This window comes from Lactuca saligna, chromosome 5 (assembly GCF_052625555.1).
Source record: "Lactuca saligna cultivar CGN05327 chromosome 5, ASM5262555v1, whole genome shotgun sequence".
Taxonomy (NCBI): domain Eukaryota; kingdom Viridiplantae; phylum Streptophyta; class Magnoliopsida; order Asterales; family Asteraceae; genus Lactuca; species Lactuca saligna.
In genome coordinates, this window is record NC_136421.1 from 235,033,869 (window position 1) to 235,051,794 (window position 17,926).

Genomic DNA, 17,926 nt, shown 5'->3' on the forward strand with positions numbered 1-17,926 from the left:
TTATTGGGTGAGTTTTAGGGTTTTCATGGAATATCAAGTTGGTATGATGAGCTATGGACTAGATCTGAAGTTGCAACTTCAGATCTAGACTCTTTTTGGATTCTAGAAGCATAAAGTTGCAAATTTAGTCATGATTGAGGTCCCCTTTGTGCATAAAGACCCATCAATAGCTTAGATTTTCCATTTTGAGCCTTTAAACCCATGCATGCACGTAAAGTTTTGCAACTTTATGTGATAATCATGCCCTAGAAGCTTGGATATGTGATTTGGAGTCGCTGCATGGCTCAAAATGGATCTGTATGGAAAGAGGACTGAATGGACTCGGCGAGTAGCAGGGTCGACTCGGCGAGTCGCATGAAGATGGCCATTGAACTCGATGAATTGGTTGAACAACTCGGCGAGTCCGATGAAGATTGTCATGAGACTCGACGAGTTGAAGAACAACTCGGCGAGTGGGACGAGTTTTTACCAAGAATAATGTTCGCGAGTATATCCGTCGAGTCGCATGGAGGGAACTCGATGGGTGGCCTTAAGGTCTGATCGGGATTTGAAGGAACTCGATGAGTCTCGGCAAGTTGGATTGTGCTTCAAGAGACTTGGCGAGTAGCTGGGAGTACTTGGCGAGTTGAGGTGAACATGGACTATTGACCTTGATTGAGGACTTTGAGCTTGACCAGGGGTTGACTATCAGATTATGGAGTACCTTACAAGGTTAAAGACTCATGCGTATATTGAACTATGGTTATAGGTGGTGGGGTCGGTGTCGAGTGATCCGAGAGTTGGAGTTTACCTTCCGAGTCGACATCTATGAGGTGAGTTATCCTTACTATATCAATAGGGTCTACGACACCAAGGCCGACCCTTTAATTGTTATTGTTATGGTATGTTGCATGTGGTCATGAATTGTTAGTTCGGAATCGAGGTAGACAATATGTTATGCTTTTTTAATCCGTAGGGGTTGGTGTGATAGTGACCTGCTAGGTCGGTACTCTAGGTACAGGAGAATTCTAATATTGTGATCAGTGCAATAGATATGTTTGATGTTTGAATATGCAAGTATATGATTGCTATCCGCACATCGTTATTTTCTTATTGGTTGGGTTGAGGCGGTCCTGCTTCGTGCTGAAGACCATCATACCCTATGAGCGGTCAGGGGGTACTGTAGGCCCATGCGGCGGACCAGTCATGCCGAAGGCATCGGGATAGATCCAGATAGACTATAGGCCTGGTAGGGCAGTCCAGACAGGCCGATGGACCAGTATGAATGTTGATTGATTGATTGATTATTACTGTTATGGTATTGTTAGTGTGGTGTTGGTATTTTAGGGGTAGTTAACTAAGCCCTCGGGCTTATAGTTTTCAGTTTACTATTCCAGGTACTTCAGGAGATCATGGAAAGGCAAAGGTGTGAGCGTATCGCTCCTCATCCTTATGTTATGATTTTTGGGACACTCTAATGGAAAATGATTTGAAAACATTTTGTAAAATGCTATGTGGTTTTTAATTATGATTGAAAAAGTTTAAATTTTGTGTGAATTATATGGATGTTACAGTATAGTTTCTCATGTTAACTTTACTTAGGAGTTATATCATTGTTTTAATGCATACACTCATATTGTATACACTCTTGGTATTTATTCTCTTAATGCTACTCCATTTATATCTCTGTGGACCCTAACTTATTTTCCAATAAGCACCGTTTCATAGCAAGCTCCTTATTATATGGTAATTGATGGGTTTAGAGCATAACATCAATCATATGGTGTTAATGCAACCCTAATTGCATGGATCTAGTTTTTCTACTGTGAACATGAAATAAACTTCCAAGACTTACAAACCCTAAATCTAGCATACAAGTAGTCAAAGTAACATATAAATTAGGTTTTAGATCTTACCTTGATTGTTATGTAGCAATAACAATCTTAATCCTTCTTGTGATTGGCTTTGGAAAGCTTAGTGCCTCAAATGTTGCACCTCTAATGGAGTCACAAACACCATAAACAATAAGGATGAAGAAGGAGAAGAGAAGAGGCACCAAAAACATCCAGAAACCCTAGAGTAACTCTTGTCCACGTTTTTGGGGCTTATGGGTCCTTTAAATATGTAGGCTATTAGGGTTATCTAACAAGGAAACCCTAATTTAACTGCTTAAGCCCTAAGCAGCCCATGGACTCCCTTTGGAACATCCCTTGGACAAAAATCATATGGGCTTCCCATAGATTTCGTTCAACCTATATTCCAAGGTGATCCAGAACCCAATTGCAGTTATCTTATAATTACACTTCCAGTCCCCTATGTTTAATTAATCTCTTTTAGCCACAAAACTAATTCTTAATTAATTCTTGACTAATATTATTTAGACAATATGATTTCTCCTTTAATATATTATTCTTATAATATATTAATAAATCATAATTAATCCTTTATCTCCTTAATTCTTCTTACGAGTTGCTATGGTGAATGCAACCCAAAAGGACCATGCTCATAATCGGGTCAAGTACATACCAAAATAGTTATGGACTTAGACACTAATCCAATAGTAATCTCCTTTTCTCACTCTTCACTTCCACATCGTGGTGTTATCTTCACCACATTGTGGTGATCCGGTCATAACGTGTTCTCTATAGATCAGTTATTCATTATACTTGCAGTCCATATCATGGAAGACTCTAGTAGCATCACAACTACCTTAAGTACACTACCTTTATCTACTCACCCTCATAACAACGTCTTGGTTTGATTCAACCACGTCATGGTGATCCAGTCATTACATCGTGATTTTATTCTCTTGACGTTGTGATCTCCACAACTCAATTATAAAATCCTACTTTATGTTCATGTTGTGGTCATTCTCCTTGCACTTCGTGATTAGTAAAGTACATTGTCATTTATCGATCTAAGTGCATTATATTTCTCTGATCACTACACCGCATAACTCCAGTTGCCTTTCAACATATTTCACTATGGATCTCACAATCATATTCAACAACTTTCTCCAATATGCATCATAACATAATTTATAAGGACATATATATATAGATATACACACATACACACGCACGCACATATTTATCTCGAAATTCCTAAAGTATCAAATAATATATGTAACCTATAATTATCATATCAGATCAATTAGCATTTATACTCTATGGTTTAAGATTAAGATTCTACTATAAGAACCTAATTCTCTAAACCACAGACCTTATACCAACTTGTAATGCACTGGTTTTCATACCAAGTACACCTTACAAATTTAATTTCTCATTTAAAAGTTTTCAATAATTTTGGTGTACATTAGCATTCTGGAATACAAGTAGTTATCACAAGGATCGTATGGGCCTCAAGTACAGGATCGAGCCGAGAGTCACAATGAATTACCTATAGTTGACATGTTATTTGCCAAACCGTGACAATCAATGGATTTTGGTTTCACGATGTGTCACACTCTTCCACCAAGTGTCTCATTGACTTTCTTTGTTTCACATTGTGATGGTCAAAGGTTGAACCTTGACTTGACTTCCGTTGACTTTTTTAAAATAGCAACATATTTTCATCTCAACTTCAATGGCTAAAATATTCGTCCTCAGAAAAGGTGCAAATGTCTTGGTACCTAAGCATACCTAATACCAATATCGGAGAGTTTGTATCAAGCAATAGATACAAGACCTTAGAAAAGATGCAAGACCATGCCATGCAGAGGGAGATTGAGTTGGAAACTCAAGCGAAGGAAAAGAGGCAGACTCCAACTCTATCCCATCCAGCAACCAAAAGATCCAAGCACATAGCTTTAAGATATGGAGGACAAAAAAGGTCTAAGGTGTGATAAGTGTGGAAAATCACACGAAGGGAATTGCCATGTTGTAATATGCTACAATTGTAGCAAGGAAGGACATTGTAGTCAAGACTGTAAGCAAGGAGCACAGGGAGCACGCATCTGTTTCCACTACAATCAGATGGTCCACCTCAAGGCTAACTGCTCTCTTCTAAACCCAACAGGCGTAATATTAGCTCTATTACGTGTAACATTGAGGATTCTGATAGAAGACAAGATTGAGTTGAAACCCCAAGGGCCAAAGGGCGAGCCTTTCAACTCATCACAGAGGAAGCAAGGGAAGCATCAGATAACATGGCTGGTTGTTCTTCGGATCAAGGAAAAGCTCCAATATGAATGAAATCAAATACTAGAAGTTAATAGTGTTCTTAGGCTTCCACTAATGTAATAAATGTATGATGACAATATGATAATAATCATTGGATTTTTACTTTACATATGGTTGTTGGTGTCAAACGTATGTGTATTTCCAAACAGCTTATGCTTATCCTATTTTAAGGAAGTCACTTATGAAGAATACAAGTAGTAAGATAGGAATATGACAAACATGACTTTCTTCATATGACAAACATGAGTTTCTTCAAAGTCAAAAAAAGTAACTACCAACTATATAAGCAAAGCCAGCTTAAGCTTTGACTAGTGACAAGTAGTAGCAGATAATGGGTCTAACCCAAGTGGGGGAAAATCAACCCTTAAGGAAGAAGTACGAGGAGCAGCTCGACTCTTGACACCAAGGTATAGGAGTGACAACACAATTAGGTGGAGATTGTTAGTTTCATCATAAGGAATATGACCCAAGTAAATAAAAGTTTTTATTTAGGTTTAGCGTAAAGAAAGAAATAAGTCTCCTGCTAAGATTATCCATAGGCTATGAACTTTTTGCTTCTCAAGGAAAGGTTTAGTCTTTTCTTCCACGTATCATATAGGATTTAGGAAATTACTGAATTCCTGGAATTGGCTAAGACAATCAAGAGTACCCGATAGGTTCATGCATTCAAGGATGTAGAAATTATCCTTGCAACAAAGGATCAACAGATAAGAAATTCAGTAGGTCGCATAGATCACTATGAAAAGCATCAACTACTCAAGACATATACAAGACTTAGACCATAGTAAGGATTTAGTAAATCCGTTGTAGTAGTTTTGGTTAAATTGCAAGTTTCTAGGACAACCGAACTAGGCAAATAAGTTACCTATATTCTAGGATCATAAGTGTTTTAAGGGTACATTATAAAAAAATGCCATAGGACAAAAAGTCAAAATAGTACATTGTAAGCCTTTTATAAATGCACGTTCTTGAAAGTGATTTCCACTAGGACTTCATAAATAAATTTCCCTAGTTACTCGCGTTAAAAAAGTCAACAATGAATAGAAAAAATCAGCATTTCATGTATGAAGGTGACCATTCATCGTAAAATATAATTTCAAAGAGTCCCAGCCGATGAGTTTCTTGTTTTGGAACACTTCGCGAGGAGCTCAAGAGTACGTCTAAGTTAGAAAATAAAGTTCTATGAGATGTGTAGACTCAACAACATTGATAGATTTCGATAACTATGATAAGATAACATCTAGGTTTGCTGGGAGTAGGATTTCAGGGATGAAATCTTTTTAAGTGGAGGAGAGTTGTAACACACAATTTTTACTGTTCCATAGGATTTAATATAAACCATTTTTTATAAAATTTAAAGTAGAAATATATTACTCTTTAGCCCAGGTAATTATCACAAACATGTAGGAGACATCGATATGATTTCCATAGATATATAGAATGTGTAAATCCAACTTCATATGAAGAAGTTATACTTCTTTGAAGCTTCACGATTAAATAAGCACGACTCTACGTATCGTAAAAAGAAATTTTTTGATAAATTAGTTTTTCACCTATGTGATCTAAAAGAAAGTTATAATAGTCGTTAAACTGAGAGCATGCATATAGCGAACGTGTAAATCTAACTTCATTAGAGGAAGTTATGATTTTTCTAAGATTCAGCATAGCAGTATGCATCTGAGAAATTAAATTTGAGATCAGTCGATTTTTAGCCGAAACAATCTTTAGTAGAATGGAAGATATCATTAATAGGAACCCAACGATATAAGGATGGAAGAAAACGGACTCCAGATAATAAAATTTATGCATTTTATACAAAATTTAACAATCTAAGCATATGTGAAAGAAATAAACTCAAAATTAGCTGACAAATGAAAGTTATAGATCTCTTCAAGTGCTTTTCGTGGATATAAAGAACATAAAAAATGGAGTTCATATGGAAAAGTTATGCAATTTTGAAAATATGAAAAACGTTATGCGCACAGGAAAGTCACACATGGATAGCGGCCGAAATCAGCCACGCATCCCCACCCAATAGAGGACATATGTCAACAAACCAAAGGAGCCATGTCACCCATAGTGTGCGGCATGCATGCCGAATGTGTGTGGTGTGCAAGATTTTTCTTGACTATATATGGCCTACTCCACATATGCTCCGACCCACACACCCCTACAACCTCTATATCGGAGGTCTCTCTGCACTTTTATCCTATTTTCCTTAGATTTTTATACTGTGGCAAAGCCCTACGATACCCCTGGGTACTCATTTGAGTAGCAGTCATTAAGTAGGAGATCCCGAGTCAGTATTTTGCTCGCTTAGATCCTGGTTTTCATCAGTAATGCTCTATAAGTGAGCTACACTTACTCTGCCTATGTGTAATTTATAATTATAGTTATAAGTCATTACTAGGAACCTATAACTAAGATTTATTAGTAATACCAAGTCGTTATACTGATTGATCTACTTACAAGAGAGGTGACTAGGATGGTCATGTTGGCTTGGTTGTTGGATTTCAGAAAGGATATACGCTAAAATGATCTTGCCTCCTAATTGTCCTACCTGGCTAATCCTTATTTGATACAACTATCAATATTCATTGGGATTAGTGATAGTCTAGGCTATTTTACCAAATTTCCATTAGATCTAATAAGTTATAGTAATATAGGCTAATATTCGTTTGGTTCATTACTCGTCAGTGGGATCATCTGGATATCTGTTAATCTTCAGAGAAATTGTCCAAGTGAGTACATTTCAATATATTTTGTATATATCCGTGTATGTTAGGATATAGGAATCAGAAGAGTAGAGCCTATAGTATAGTTTTCTATTGTAGAGCCGAATATGTAATATCCATGTGTCTGATTATTGATATGCTTATAAGTTATTGCAAATTAGTTAAGGGACGATGGAGGAACATCAAAGAATCTAGGAACCTATATGCCCATGTGTTAACGAAATGGCATGTAGGCTGTAAGTACACATTGACACATGTTAATGAAAGTATGTGTAGGTCGTAAGTACATGTAGAATCGTGTTGAAGGCGAAATGGAATGTCGACCGTAAGTCTAAGATACACATATTATTTGTATACATGTATATGTATTCTGTATATGGTATATGTGAGAATGGTTTTATTTGGAAGAATTTAATTTGATGGTAAGCATATGGATGAGGGTATTCAAAGAAAAGGAGTTATCGTTGGAAGAAGGAGCCATCAAGAAGAAGAAAAAGAATTCATCGATGGAAAGGTAGCTGATTAGGTTTAGGATCGATTTTTGGCTGATACCATGTGAGAATGATTTCCCTTGAATATTATTGAAGTATTGATACAAATATATACACAATTACAACATGAATAAAAGGAAACAAAATAACTAATTTACATAAGAGATTTATTCCTATTTATTCCTAATAGTATATTGGGGGAACTCACTAAGCCTAGCAGTTACATAGTTGTTATAAATGTTACTCACGTATTTCTTGAGAAGATAAAGGTTCGATTGTACACATTCGCATTTGCTACATGTTTCTACACAATGTAATCACACTTTGGTATATTTTAATAAAAAAAATTTAAAATTTTGGGTTGAAATACAGAACGTTCCATAACAGGGTTTGGCCCCTGGCACTTGCATGAAAGACCATGGTTTGGCCCATGGAAGTTGTATGGAATACCAAAATTTAGCCTCTGAAACTTATACAAGTAAAGACTATGATTTGTCCAATGGAAAAAAGTAAGACTAAGATTTAGCCCATAGCATCCATTTGGTGTTGAATAGTTTTGTTATGTTATATATGGTATATGGTGTTCTGGGAAATTCACTTAGCTTTGTGCTTATAGTTTCATGTTTAAAATGTTTTAGGTACTATATTTAAAATGATTCAGGTGCTTCTAGTTCAAATGAGAATGGACCGGCTTGATCGCGCAACCTCACCCGAATATTTATTCGATGTTTTGAGAATTTTACATACATTGATTGGTTTTAAATATATGGTTGCATGTTTTTTGTTGGTTTCAAATAAAAAAAATTACTTAGTATTTTTTGGGACATTACATTTATTTTTTTTGATCATTGAAATATGAAAATGGAGAAATCTGGATTTAATTACAAAAGGCATGGGGCACCTCTTGTGGTGTGCGGTGCACCTAAATCCTTAGGTATGAATGTAATTTTAGGGTTTTAGGGGCTATTTAAGCATCATTAACCCCTAGGGTTTGCTCATTCTTAGCCCGATCACCTTATAGAGAGAAATTCAGAAACCCTGACCCTCATTCTCTGGTTTTTTAGCCTCGGTGTCCTTGTAGATCTTATTTCTCATTATTTATGGTTGAAGTTTGAATCAAGTATATCTTGTGCATTGAAGGAAGGCTCTAGCTTATATCGAACAAGTTTACACCTTTTCTTGACCATTGTGAGTATTAAGCTTCAATCTTTATGTGACATCCCCAAAATCACGGCCAGAAAAAACCGATTTCATTTATGCTTTTTAAAATAATTTCAGAGTAAATCCTTTTGATTTAAAAGTGTTATGGAATTTGTTCCCAAAACAAAACATGATAAAATAATATTTATCAAAGCATTTCATCAAGAGATGCATTTTCATTATATAATCAAAACTCGGGATGTCATGTTCCGATACAGACCATAAAGCATAAAAGATAACATTACAAGTCATTCAACAAATATATACATATAAAGACTTGTAAACAAAACAACTCGATGATTCATCCATCTTACGCCCTTGCGCCACTTCCTGTAATACAAATAAAACCGAGTGGGTCAGGCTTGGGAGCCTGGTGAGCATATAGGGTTTTCAACCCACAATAAATAAATTATATTTAATTTCACCAACCAATCACTATCCCGATTACTCATTCCCCTTATCCTCACTTTACGTCCCTAAAACAACATCTATCTCAAGGGACCTAATCTAGGATTTTCATCGGGACGAACATTACTACTAAGGGGTTTCCTTAACAATAGATATCCTAAAGGCAACCATGAGGGGGATAGAGTACACCGGTGAACACATCGTTCACAACACCTACAAGATATGAACCTGCTAGCGTTCCACAAGACTGTCTAGAAGGAGTCTGTGGTCGTTATCCATACTTCGCTAAATAACTAGGTCAACAACAAAAACATCGAGGCCTCTCATCTGTTTATTACACACCAACTATCTACCCATGTTCTACCCAACATATTAGTAGATAAAAATATAAAATTTTATACATAGTTTAAAAACCTGTATAACATGCTTTAATCAATACATATTCCACATAACAGATGAGGCAGACACACATAACACATATTTCATAGAGAATAAATCGGATCTATGAGATAGAAGAGAGTGAATATGCATTCACACATATAACAACAAAATTATACACATAACACGTATTTCGTATAAAATACTTCATAATTATGCGTTAGAAGAAAGTAACTACACACTCACTTGATCAGAAGATGATCGGACAGCACTACGGCTTGTAGAAGTAGTAATCCTCAGCAGATCTGGAAGATCTCCACAAAAATCGAACTTCTCGCGGACAGAGCCTCGGCTCGAGAATCGCACTTCTTGGGATCTTCGGGGCTTCGAAACTTGTTTCGGGGCTCGGGAATATTACCGGGGCTTCGGGGTACTTCTGGCACACAAATCGAGGTAAAACGGGATAGAGAAGAGAGAAAAAGATCAAATGAGCCGGCTGCCCTCGCATCCTATTTATAGGAGGCTGAGCCTCGCACGTACGTTGGGCGTACGCCTGTACGCAGGGCGTACACGTCCGAAATCGTCATGGCGTTCGTCATCCGAAGAACTTGAGTGCAAGGGACGTCATGCTTCACTGTACACTAGGCGTACAGCAGTACACTGGGCGTACCTCGGATAAGCTCGGTGACTCCCCTTCGGATAAGGCCGAATTTCATAATTAAATTTAAATATTAATTATTTAGTAAACTTTTAAAATTCATATCTTCTTCATACGAAATCCATTTTCGACGTTCTTTATATCCACACGTAGGTGAGACTACGATCTACAACTTTCGTTTAGACTCTGTCGGAAAGTTTTGACTTTATTTTTATTAATTATTTTTAATAAGTTGGGACAGAAAATTTCCGTTATAAATTCATAACTTCTTCATCCGACGTCTGTTCTCGCCTAACTTTTCATCGCTTTGATAATAACAACAAGATCTTCAATTCTCGTTTAGATTGTCTCGGCTAAAAACCGCTCGATCTCAAATTGAGTATTTCGGGCTGCATACCTCTAAGTCGAAACTTCAATAAATCACAACTTCCTCATACGAAGTCAGATTTGGGCGTTGTATATATATTCAGAAACCTCGTTTCAACTACTACAACATTATCCAAAGATAACGAGTTTATTTTACACTTAAATTTTGATGCTTAATTTATTCTTAATTAATCAAACCACATAATTAAGCAATTAAGCACAAAACACATAATACTCAAATAATACACTTCTATTATTTCAAAACAGGTTACAAAGGTTAACCTAGACTATTATATCAACATTAATGAGAGGCCCATAAACACAGGCGTTACAATTCTCTCCACCTTAGAATGATTCCGTCCCCGGAATCACACATCAACAAACAAATGCGGATAGCGACCCATCATGTCACTCTCCGTCTCCCAGGTGAGATTCGGCCCATTCGTGTGTTTCCATCGGACAAGCACTAAATCGACCATCTTGCGGCGCAACTTCTAAGTCTTTCAGTCAACCATTGCATCTGGTTCTTCAATCAACCTTTTCTTGTCATCGATTCTCAACTCCGAAAGTGGAATCATGTCGGGAACTTCCCCCGTGGACTTCCTCAAATAACACACATGAAAATTGTTATGAATTCCATTAAGTTCTTCTGGTAGTTCGGGCTTGTAAGCTTGGTTCCCAATCCTCTAAAGAACCTTAAACGGTCCAATAAACCTTGGACTCAATTTTCCCCTTTTACCAAATCTTATAAGTCCCTTCCACGGCGAGACTTTAAGCAAAACCGAATCCCCAACTTCAAAAGTCATTGGTCTTCGCTTTTTGTCAGCATAGATCTTTTGACGATCCTGAGCTGCTAACATTCTTTCCCTAATTATTTTCAACTTTTCAGCAGTTTGATGAACCATCTCCGGTCCCATAAACTGCTTTTCCCCAGCCTCAAGCCAACAAGACGGCGTACGACACTTCTGTCCATACAAAGCTTGGTAAGGTGCCATCTTAATGCTCGAGTGGAAACTATTATTGTAGGAAAATTCTACCAACGGTAAATGTTCATCCCTGTTACCTAGGAATTCTAGAGTACATGCTCTCAGCATATCTTCAAGCATTTGTATCGTTCGTTCGCTCTGACCATCACTCTGCGGATAGTAAGCTGTACTTAAACACAACTTGGTACCCAATTCCTCTTGTAGACTTTTCCAAAACCTCGAGGTGAAATGGCTATCACGATCCGATACAATCGTTAACGGAACAGCGTGAAGCCTCACAATTTCCTTCATGTAAGAATTCACAAGTTTTTCCATAGACCATTTCTCCTTGGCTGCTATGAAATGCGCACTCTTAGTGAATCGATCAACGACCACCCAAATCATGTCGTGACCATTCTTTGTTCTAGGCAGTTTAGTGACAAAATCCATAGCAATGTCTTCCCACTTACCCATAGGCATAGGCAATGGTTCTAAACTCCCGTACGATTTCTGATGTTGTGTCTTTACTCTCGCACAAGTCACACACTCAGCCACATACTTTGCAACATCAAGCTTCATCGTCGGCCACCAGTAGTAGGGTTTTAGGTCCCTATACATTTTAGTGCTACCGGGATGAATCGAGTACATGGTTTTGTGAGCTTCTTCCATAAGAAGATCTCTGACTCCTCCTGTCTTAGGTATCCAAATCCGATCTTGGAACACCTTCAGTCCATGACTGTTTACACCGAACACCAACGTTTTGCCCAAACATTCCTCCTTTCGGTCATTCTTCTCAGAAGCTTCGCTTTGAGCTTTTTTATACTTTCTAAAATAGTCGAGACAACTTCAATTCTCAACGCTCTTGGCCTTTTCCTTTCAAGATTGACTTTCCGACTGAGAGCATCAGCAACAACATTAGCCTTACCGGGGTGGTAAAGTATCTCGCAGTCGTAGTCTTTAAGTAATTCTAGCCAGCGTCGTTGCCTCATATTCAATTGCTTTTGATTAAAGAGATATTGGAGACTCTTATGATCAGTAAAAAGTTTGCACTTCGTGCCATAGAGGTAATGCCTCCATATCTTCAGAGCGAAAACCATCGCTGCCAACTCCAAATCATGAGTCGGGTAGTTCTTTTCATGCTCTTTCACCTGTCGAGACGCATATGCTATCACCTTTTCTCTTTGGGTCAAAACACAACCCAATCCAACCCCAGACGCATCGCTATAAATAGCAAAATCCTCAACTCCATCGGGTAGAGAAAGTATCGGTGCCTCACATAGTTTCTTCTTTAGCTTCTCGAATGCTTCTCTATGCTTATCATTCCAAGCATAAGTAGCTCCTTTGTGGGTCAAAGCTGTCAACAGAGTAGCGATCGAAGAAAAGTCTTGGATAAACCTTCGGTAATATTCGGCTTATCCCAAAAAGCTTCGGATCTCCGTGGGACTTTTCGGTTGTTCCCACTTCATCACAACTTCGATCTTCGCTGGATCAACCATTATCCCTTCTTGGTTGACCACGTGACCCAAGAATTGGACTTCACGAATCCAAAAATCACATTTGGAGAACCTAGCATACAACTTCTCCTTCTTCAAGACTTCTAACACTTCTCGCAAGTGTCTGTCATGCTCCTCTTGGCTTTTCGAATAAATCAGAATGTCATCTATGAACAATATCACAGATTTATCAAGGAACGGATTACAAACTCTGTTCATTAAATCCATGAATGCTGCTGGAGCATTGGCTAGTCCAAACGACATAACCAAAAACTCGTAGTGTCCATATCGGGTTTTGAATGCAGTCCTCTCTATATCCTACTCTCTTACTTTCAGCTGATGATATCCTGACCTTAGGTCGATCTTCGAGAAATAGCTCGAACCTTGTAGTTGATCGAATAGGTCATCAATCCTCGGCAACAGATATCTATTCTTTATTGTTGCCTTATTCAGCTCTCGGTAATCGATGCACATCCTCATGCTTCCATCTTTGTTCTTCACGAATAACACCAGAGCTCCCCAGGGTGATGAACTAGGTCTAATGAAACCTTTGTCCAATAACTCCTGAAGTTGCATCATCAACTCCTTCATCTCCGTCGGTGCTAATCGATAAGGTGCTTTTGCAATTGGCGTTGTTCCGGGCAACAAGTCAATGCGGAATTCCACTTGTCGATCAGGCGGTAATCTAGGAAGATCTTTGGGAAATACTTACGGATAATCACACACAACGGGAATATTCTGCATCACCTTCTTTTCCTTCTTAGCATTGATCACGAATGCTAAGTATGATGTACACCCCTTGGTCAAACATTTTCTGGATTTCATTAGAGAAATTATTCCAGAATTTACTCTGCGTTTATCTCCATACACCATAAATGATTCCTTCCTAGGCAGTTCACTTTCACTATCTTCTTCTTGCATAAAATTTTGGAATCATTGGCGATAAGCCAATCCATTCCAAGCACGATGTCGAAACCATTAAGTTCGATAGGCAATAATTCCTCGTGGAACTTATTCCCATTCAGATCAAATTAAGATGTTTTTCATACGATGGCTAACAGCTACAAACTTGCCACTAGCAACTTCGACTAATAAAGCATTATCTAGTCTATCAACAGGCAAAGCTAGCTTTCTACCAAATTCATGCGATATAAAGGAGTAGTTGGCTCCAGAATCAAATAAAATTTGGGCAGGCAATGTGTTTACGAGAAAGGTACCTGAAGCGACATCAACTTCATCTTTAGCGGCTTCCAGTGTCATCTAGAATGCTCTCGCCTTCGGCTTTGGCGGAATGTTGGGTCTAGCTACCTCTTTCTTCTTCGGGCAGTCCCTCCACATGTGTCCCTCCTCACCACAACCATAACAAACCTTCATTGAGAGGGTGCATTCATTGGCATAGTGCCCTGGCTTCCAACATTTGTAGCATGTGGCCGCTACCTCGCATTTTCCATGATGCTTCTTTTTACATTTGTCGCACCACTTTGCTTCGCCTCCACTTCCCCTCGAACCAGACTTCAAGAACTTGTTTCTCTTATTGGACCCTGAAGCTCCATCGAACTTCCTCTTTTCACCAACTTCTATCCTTTCCAGACCCTTTTCCTTCTACTGGGCCTCCACATTCATAGCTTCACGAACAACCATTTTCGGAGTAGTTGCTATCTTGACTGTCGGACCAAAGTCGGCAGGCAGTCCATTAGCAAACCTCTCAATCTTGGAGAGTTCCGTTGGTACTAGGTACGGAAATAACTTAATTTTCTCAGTAAATGCAGTAGCATAGTCGTCTATGCTCATCCTCCCCTTCTTCAAGTTTTGGAACTCATTGATCAGACCAATCAGATCTATCTCTGAACAATACTGCAGCCTTAGTTGTTCCAAGAACTCCTCCCATGACATTTTTAGGGCTTCCCCTCGTGGCATACTATCTGCCAACAACTTCCACCAACTCAATACTCCAGTCTTCAGTTGTCTAATTGCAAAGACAGTCTTCTGTTTGTTGCTACGGTCGCAACTTTCAAATACCATCTCCATTTCGGAGATCCAATCCGTTATCTCAACAGGCTTTGGGCTCCTAGAAAGACTTGGCGGCTTGGCGCCCAAGAAGTTCTTGTACATTCGCCCATCCTTGTTGTTTCTCCTTTCCAGATCGTTCCTTCGTTCTCCTTGAGTCCCGACTTGACTCATAATGCGACTATTGTTCCCTTCCTCCGATTGCTCGGGAATCAATTCGGGTTCCTCAATAGGTATGATAGGTTCGACCCTATTATCATGCAACATCTGTCGCATCTCATCCCTTTGTTCGGCTAACATAGCCTGAATCATGGCTTGCACCCCAGCCAATGTTATTGGTTCTGGTGCTACTGCTACAACAGGTATTTGCTCAATCACTGGCGGTTGATTCCTGTTTTCATCCGCTTTTCCAACGCCACTCCTTCTTCTCACCATTTTTGATCTACACGCCGAATAAGGTGAAATTTAGATCTTCATTCACGATAGATTTCAAATCATCCTTATCACTCCGAAACGATTACATGCTAGTTCTAATATCGTATACATACGCTTAGAATCCTAAACACATAAACCTTCAGATCCGATTGGCAACAAACCGTAGATCCGAACAAATAATATCATATATGGCAACATATAACATTTAGCACATAAAAGCATTTTAGGCAACTTTCCTAAAAATAAACTAGTCCTCGTGTCTAAAATCCAATAGACACACATCTCAAAATTCCACTTAGCAATCTAAGTTTAAGTCTAGAAATCCTACAAATTCCTAGTTCGCTTAAACTAATGCTCTAATACCAACTGTGACATCCCCAAAATCACGGCTACAAAAGACCAATTTCATTTATGCTTTTTAAAATAATTTCAGAGTAAATCCTTTTGATTTAAAAGTGTTGCGGAATTTGTTCCCAAAACAAAACATGATAAAATAATATTTATCAAAGCATTTCATCAAGAGATGCATTTTCATTATATAATCAAAACTCGGGATGTCATGTTCCGATACAGACCATAAAGCATAAACGATAACATTACAAGTCATTCAACAAATATATACATATACAGACTTGTAAACAAAACAACTCGATGATTCATCCATCTTACGCCTTTGCGCCACTTCCTGTAATACAAATAAAACTGAGTGGGTCAGGCTTGGGAGCCTGGTGAGCATATAGGGTTTTCAACCCACAATAAATAAATTATATTTAATTTTGTCACACCCCGAAAACCAAAGGCGGAAACGTCTCCGGGGTTGACTATCATGTTGTGTATCAAATCCAATGTACATAGTAATCACAGTAAACAAACAATACATTACATATATATATGAAAGTTTACATGTGTTTCAAAAGTAAAGTTATACAAATATACATATGCATCATATAAACAAAAGTTGAGACGAGTCTCCCACGCACTCCGTCTTCACCAAAAGAGATCACCGGGTACCTGTCTAACTTGGACCTGAGAATACAAGCGGTTTGAAAATCAGCATAAAGCTGGTGAGTTCATAAGCGGTTTTGTTTTGTGAAAATGTATCGGTTTCCTTTAGTTTCCGAAAAGATTTGTTATCCAAGAAAATCCCATATTTTCTTATGTGAAGCTGGTTAAGTTATCATTTGTTACCAATTCGATTATGTATTGTATTTACCTCAGGAAAATCCCATATTTTCCTAATTGTAAGATCAATGGTATATCACAAAGTATAGTTTAACACACAAAACTATATAATGAAAATCTTGGGATCACTATCCCGTAAGACATATAAGTTAGTTTGAGATATTCGAAAGTACGGTTCAAGATCATGGGACTATCATCCCGGACTAACACGAGATAAGTTAATGTATGTATGTAAATATAGATTTGAAACCATGGGATCACTATCCCGAATAAGATACAAATTTTAGAAACCATGGGATCACTATCCCGTATAAGATATAGATTTAGAAAACCTTGGGATCACTATCCCGAATAATTTATAGATTTAAAAACCATGGGACCACTATCCCGTATATATATTTAGAAAACCATGGGATCATTATCCCGTATAAGATATCGATATGAAACCTTGGGATCACTATCCCGTATAAAATATAGTTAAAGATCATGGGGAAAGACATCCCGTACAAGTTATAGACATAAAACCATGGGATCACTATCCCGAACTAGATACCAAATAGTTTAGTTAATACCATGCGATCACTATCCCGAAAGAGATATAAGGATAAACCATGGGATCATTATCCCGTATAGGACATAGATATAGAATAGTTTGATAATACCATGGGATTACTATCCCGAAAGAGACATAGAAACAATACCATGGGATCACAATCCCGAAAGAGACATAGAATATAGATACAAAACCATGGGATCACTATCCCGAACGAAATAAAGATCCTGAACCCAAACTGTGAATAAGCTGGTATTAATACATATTGTGAGTCGGGTAACCATACTAATACGACAACGTGACCTCCTTGACGTTTGTCAGACGTCGAACGATATCCAGAAATTTGTCACCCTAGGCATGCCCGCCTAACTGTAGCTAGCAGTTAAGGTGTGGGATTGTCAGTCCCGAATAGATCTATTCACAAATTCCGCGCTCTCCCTCCAGGAGACTCTGGTTACACTTCCGGAGAGGATTTACTGATCATCCATAAAGGGTAGTGACTATCTCACAAGCTAGTACTAAACTATTCACAGGGTTCTTATAAGATATTGACATACAGAAAGTTATGAAACATAGTACAGTAAAGTATAGATACATACATGAAATCATCGGATAATACATTCAAATGATACGGAGATAAACTGAACGGACATAGTTTATCTAATAATTTAGTATAGATATCAGTATACGATAGAAGGAACAGTAAAGACCCCCAAATTATTCCCATAATAACTTGATTAGTTTGATTGTTTCTTAACTAAAATCCATTTAGTTGAAATCGAGTAGTCATTCCTTATGCTCAGCATAATACATAAGGAGTAAAAGAGTTTATAGATTTGTCAAATATTGTTTGAAACACATCAATGTTGTGATTGGAAAACAGTTATAGTTTGCT